Source organism: Camelus dromedarius, chromosome 11 (genome assembly GCF_036321535.1).
Source record: "Camelus dromedarius isolate mCamDro1 chromosome 11, mCamDro1.pat, whole genome shotgun sequence".
NCBI classification, from domain to species: domain Eukaryota; kingdom Metazoa; phylum Chordata; class Mammalia; order Artiodactyla; family Camelidae; genus Camelus; species Camelus dromedarius.
This window is the reverse complement of record NC_087446.1, coordinates 23,886,977-23,893,460: the sequence shown is the minus strand read 5'-3', so window position 1 is coordinate 23,893,460 and position 6,484 is coordinate 23,886,977. Positions and strand designations below refer to the sequence as shown.

At 47.8% G+C, this 6,484-nt stretch overlaps 1 long non-coding RNA gene across 1 annotated transcript in view; it reads left to right on the top strand.

The window, feature by feature from the left end:
- The window catches only part of LOC116156262 (uncharacterized), a 38,164-nt gene that overhangs the window by 246 nt on the left and 31,434 nt on the right, over positions 1-6,484 (top strand). The gene's annotated exons all lie outside the window — the stretch shown is intronic.

The window sequence follows — 6,484 nt, the reverse complement described above, 5'->3', positions numbered from 1 at the left end:
AGTATTGCTCTAAAGGGCTTTTATTTCATCCGTAAATCGTTTATGTGGAAGATCCACATTAATCCGAAGCCCAAGAAGCCGGATGCGTTGGCAGCTATTAACTGGGACAGCCGTGGTAGAGGGGCGGCTTCTGCTTCCAACCAGGGGGAGCTCGGCGTCCTGGCGCTTCCCGGCGCTTAAGAGCCCTTGGCCTTTCCTTTCTTTCTGGAATGCGGCGGCGTGTGGATGTGGTGGCGATGGGAGAGGGAAGCCGAGCAAGAGGCATTGAAACCACTATACCAATACCAACCTTATTTCCCCACCCTTCTCTCAACCTAGCCTTGGTGCGTGATTTTATCATTAGATTCAGATTATTTTAAGGAACCGCGATAGGAAAAGAGCCTCCAAAGGGCCCTTAGTATGGGCCAGAGGGAAGCTCGTTATGCAAAGGGGTTTATGAGAGGAAGGCTTCCAGCGTGGTTTTTACAAAATTATTATTTTTACTTTTAAAGAGTCGCGGTGGAGTTTGAAAAGCCGTGCGGGGAACGAGGGGCGTGCGCGGAGCTGGGCACAACGGCGAGGCAGCGTCCCGGCGCGGTCTTGGCCAAGGCCTCGCTTCCCGCCCTAGGGATGGTGGGTGTGCGGGGAGCTGGTGGCTCCCTGAGGGCAGGGCAGCCCTGCGGGGTTGAAAGCCTTGTGTGTGACTTTGGGACTCTTTGGCTTCCGAGGAGCCCGCGGAGGACGAGGGAAAAAGCGTTCAGAGGCTGGGCAAGAAAAGGCCGCCATTTGCAACAGGCCTCTTAAACTGGAAATGTTGTGAACACTCCCACAGGTTGGCGACTAAGGATTGCGTCTTCCAAGGGAGGCCTCTGCTCGACAGCCTTTCCCGCACAGGCTCTCGCAGCGCCTGTTCCGTCTTCCCAGGCCAGGCAGCCACCCTGGGGCTTTGGGCGCGCCGGGCAGACCCCACTCTGGGGTGGAGAGGCCAAGCCCAGCTCCGGCGAGCTTCCGGGTGGGCTCGGAAATTTCCACTTTCTTCAAGGTCTTGGCTGACCTAGGACTTACTGGGAGACCCTCTTCGCGGCCAGCCGGGGCCGCCGCCGGGGCCGCAGCCGGGGAGGAACAATCTGGGAGCGCTGCGCATCTCGGAGCTGCTCCATAGCACTGCCCTAGGAGCGGAGCCAGCCCTCAACCCAGATCCGGCTGAGCGGAACCCGAGCGGACTGCCGGGAACTGCAGCTCCGGTTCTCCCGAGACGCTTCTCCCGGGGATCCGCACAGCTTAGTTCACGTCGCGCCGCGCGTAGCGTGGCCTTGAGCGCGCACTCAGGTTCTGGCGAGTTGACACTATTCCTGAATGATACAGCTGTTGTTGTGTCATTGTTACTATCTCCCGAGCCGTGCAGCCGGTACCAGCCACTAATTGTTAAATCTCAAAGGGGCGCGGTCAAAGAAAATCTTTCAGGGACCGCTCCCAGGGGGAATGCCAGACTGCATCAAGGTGCGCGGACTCTAAGCGTGGTATCCTCGGAAGGGGGTGGAGGGAGGTGGGGGGGGAGGCCTAGGAGAAGCAGGCGGGAGGGTACCCTAGGACATGCTGTCCGTGTTTAAGACAGAGGAGCAAGCAGTGCGCTTCCTGAACACTTTCTAGCAGTTCCTGGGCCGCCCCTACGGGAACGTTGGATGTCCAGTTACCCACTCACTCCCCTGTGGGTTGATCATTTTTGATTCTCTCCCTTCCCCTTCGGTACCTTACCTTCAGATACTCTGAAAGCCTGACCTTCTCTAACAGACACGGGGAGGATAAGAGAAATGGTCATTTAATAGGCTTTTCAAAAATTCACAGCAGCGAGAACAACGCCTTGCTGACTTGAGGAAATATACAAACAACTCCGAGCTATAAACTTGGTTATGTCGTAGAGCTCTGTCAGCTTGTTTATAAATATGCGTCTTAAGAGCCCTAAATTCCCTGAAGAAAAAAAAAAAACTCGGTGTCTTCTAAATGAAAGACATATGATGCAAGCTCTAGAGTACTTGTAAACCAATAACGGTCCGGCTCGCAGAGGAAACTACAGGGGAGCCAAGGTCGACAGCTGCCTGGTAAACCCGTTGTCACCCCACACCTCAACCCCACTTTTGATGGTAGTGGTTGGAGGGATGGGTGCAAGGTGTCACCAACCCCACTTAATATCCCTGGAGCCTCTTGGAAATGCAAATCTATTACACCTGTATGTATGGGGACATGTAACCACATGTACCCATAACAGAGGGAACAGCTAATGGCAAACTCCCATAACGAATGCTTAATCTGCAGTTTTTGGCAAGAAGCTGGGTCTCTGGTTGCCAAGAGCTGCATTAAATGGATTCTGAGAGGTTATGATGGAGTTTATGTTAACGACACAACTCTAACCTTTGGAGCATTAACAATAAATTTAAAATAATATTAATTAAAACAATACTATTTAAATGATTTCTGGAAGCCGCACGAAGGGAGAAGAAATTGGAGGCTAATTGGATCGGAGGCTGTCTCACCTTCCCTGAGATCTACCTGGGCATCTTCTGCCTGATGCTTTGAGGATAATCTTGGAAACTGACCATAGCACTTTGATAAATACTTTTGGCTACTCTATCCAGAACAGGCATGGCTTTTTTCATCAGGCTTTAAAAACCTACTTCTAATCCACGTTCATTATCCCAGCCCTCCCCAAATCCAACCAGTGGGCATGGCTATAGCCCCTGGGGCCAGTGCCCTGAGGAACGATGGCTGGCAAGAGAGACCTAGTTTACTAAACTAGGTTCTAATTGGGGTTTTATCTCCTCACACTCAGCCCATCACCCTTAGGCTGCTGTTCCCTTCTTTGCTCCACCTTTCTGTTTTGCCTTTGAGAGTATTCATCACTTTCCATACCAGGAACCTGGGTTCTAAATGCAGGATTCAGCTCCCCATCTTTCATGTTAGTCAAGCAATCTACCTGGCAGAGAGCGCTTGCTAGAGGTGGTGGGAGTGGGGTGAGAGTCAGGGTATGAGAGGGATGGAGATGAGAAGCCGCTGTCAACTTCTTTTAAATCCTAACAAAATTTAGGACATCCTAGGATGCCGGCACTTTCAGCTCCCCAGCTCCTGATGCTTCTTCACATCTCTTTGATGGGACTGAGGCACAGTGAGTCAGGAAGGAATGTGCAGAGTCCAGAAAGCTGAAGGCTGAGGGTTAACAAGTATTGCAGGTTCAAGTCTCAGTCTCCTGGAGACACTGTTTTCTCATTCCTCTTGCACCACTGATGCTAACACAGTGGAAAGGATATTTTGTGAAGTGACTCTGACATTCCAGTTTGATGTTACATTGAACATTCCTGCAACCAGTTTGTGGTTGTTGCTGTTGTTGTTAGGGGCCAACTCCCCAAACACAGTGATTTGGGGGTGTTTTTTAAAGTTTTCTTTATTTAGTTCCATTTAGAGCCTAGGATTAGAATAACTGAATAAATTAAAACTAGTTGAAAAGTCCACTGAAATGACTATTTGACACCCCCGCCCCCACATACAGACACACACAAAGGTAAATTCAGATTAAGCCAAGTTCAGATAAGGGATTGGCTGTCAGCTTGGCTTACTTTACGTTTTAAAAAATTCTCGTGGTCTAAAAGCTGCTTTTGATGCCCCCACCTCAGAGAATATATTTTGGGAAATGAAAAATATTTTGAGTACATACATCAATGCAGCAACTGAAGCAACGCATAGAGCACTCTGGTTCCTTTATCAACTAATTGAAAGAAATGTCACACTTATATAGTCCTAGTGGGACTATCAAGATAGGATTGCAAGAATTTTCATCTTAGCACTTTCTTTTTGCGGCAAGAGTTTAAGGCATCTCAGTAAATAAAGCTAGGAAAAATGCATGCTGAATCAGATGAACTATGACAAATGTAGAAAAGCAAGGGTCTGGAGAAGGGAGGGGAAGCTGGGTGGAGAGAAAACGCTCATGAAAAAGTACTAAAATAATTGACTGTCATGTCTGATGGCCAGAAGCCAAGTGGCTTCATGTTTGGTGTGTGCTCCGCTGGCTGCTGTTTTCCTCCCCTGGTTTCGTCTCCAGCCTTCCCACAGCTCTACAGACATAACAGATACCGAAATACATTCTGCATCGGAGCAGCTCAGGAGGACTTCATCAAAATAAAAAATATCTACACACACAGAGAAACATTTTAAGATTTTCTTTAAATTATATGTCCCAATTCAGCATCATCTACTCCAGAAAACACACTTACAGACTAATACAGAAATTCGTCATATTTTTGAAGCTTCTGTATTTTAATTAAAAAAAAAAATGACCTGAATTGTAATCAGTCCTGTCAGTCTTTCAAGTGTGCTGTTAATGAAGCTCTCAAATATCATAGATTAAATTTACTTGTGATTTCGAGCATACTAAATATTTCGGTATTTTAGAAGCTCACATGATTCTTCTAAGACCTTATTTTTGAGTTTCAGCTTGTTTCAGTAGTAGTTTTTCAGTTGCCCCTTTTTAAAGAGAGGAATGGATTTAACTTCTGTTCTCCTAAAGGATCCAATTTAAATGTGAAAATCTACAACCATTTTCCCCACTTGCAAATATTTTGACTAATCTAACATGCCACTGTTTACATTTACCATAGAAATGTATTATTACAAATATTAAATAATCATAACCGCGATAATCCAATCACCTGCATTTCTCTTTATGGCTGTCCTCATTGTTTCAAGACGTTCTGAATGTAATAAAATAAAAAGACCATTAAAGTTAGACCTCTTCTATGACACAGAGAAGATCATGCACTTAATTATGCACTTTTTATATAGTGCATAATTAAGCTAAACTGTATCCAATTCATAAATCCAGATTCCACTAGCAAATTTTAATCGTTTACCTATAACATGTCTTCCACTCCTTTATGTGAGATATGAACTGTTTAAACTTCTAGCTAATATATTTTCGATACATTTTCCTGCTGATTTATTAGATACATCTTAAAAGCGAGAACTTCTTACTGTCAAGATGATGCTGTGCAAACGCACTTACGCCTTAAGTTTTCGCGTTGTAGGGAAAGACTTCCTTAACATCTCAGTACAGATAGAGGCAAAATGACACGACGGATGTTTCTCCTTTGGACTGGAATTACATAGTATACGTGTAAAATTCATGGTCGTTAAACAAACCCGACCAGGGTAAGGCCAATAGACATAATCAAAGCAGTTCCAAACGGAGAGAAGCAAATTCTCCTCCCTTTAGACCCCCAACTACTGTGCCCCTCCCTCGCCGAAGATTACCCTTTACCTCGGGACAGGAAAGCAGGGTTTGGGTGCCGAGGCGGTGCGCTTAGAACGCACCTCTCCGTAAGAAGCTGAAAAAAAAAGCACCTTTTTGCCGTGGTGCTTTATGAATGCAACCGAAAGAAGAAAAATACAAACCCGTTTATTACAGCAAGGATTATTCCGAAGAAAAGGGGAAGGAGGGAGGAGAGCGCCAACCCCTTCATTCGAAAAATCATTAAAGAGCTTTAAAGAAAGGTCAAGATTAATAGTCACCCACTTCTCCTTTCCAACCTGCCCTGCCCGCCCTCCGCAACGTAAATGCCTGCTGTGAATTTTGATAAGTGAGCTTTAACTTGCAAAGTGCCATAAGATGAGTTGCGGAACACAAAGCTCTCCGTGGCTCGCGGAAGGAGAGCCGAGCTCGTGGGGCACCCCTCGCTGGGGTGCTGGCAGGATCTGGGGCTGCAGGCGGCGCCCCCGCCGCGCCAACCCGCGCCGCAGAGCCCGCGCCCCCGCGCCACCACGGCCGCAGTCGACTCCACGCCGGAGTTCGCCTGGGAGCCGGAGCCGAGCAAACTTCCGGAGGCCAGTCGGAGCGCCCCCTTGCACCAGTGGGTTGCCACCTGGTGCGCACCTCGGGGCGGGGGCGGTGGGGGGCGGGGTAGGACCACCCTCCCGGCCACCGGCCCGGGGGAGCCGCCGGGCACCGCTCTGGCGGGCCTCTGGGGCTAGGGCTGAGTCTCCAAATGCCGCCTGATTTGACCTCAAGGCAGTAGGCAAAGTCGCCGACGACCGGGGACGACTCTGGTTAAGGGCGCAGATGTGGAGGAGTCTCTATCCGGAGCAAAGAGAATGAAGTTTCGCTTCTCTTGTAAACTTAAAAGAGACTCGACGACTACAAGAAAGAAGTTAGTGGTTAACTGGTTTGCTGCTAATATTTCATCAGTGGTGCCCTACCTCCTTTAAAGTCTAACTCTTGGAAAAACAACATATTTAAAGCTTTCCATCCAAATATTGATATTGGCAAATAGATCATCCAACCGTCCCCTGGTAAGGACAGGGCCTTTTTTGTTTCACAAGTTGGCAATCAATTAATCCATATCACAAATTGCTGCAGATTTAGGGAATAAAGCAGAAGACTTGTAACTCTCTTTTAACAGTAGTATGTGCTCTTGAGTGTGAAGTAGTGCCCACCTCACTCTTCTACCTGTCTGCCACCGCG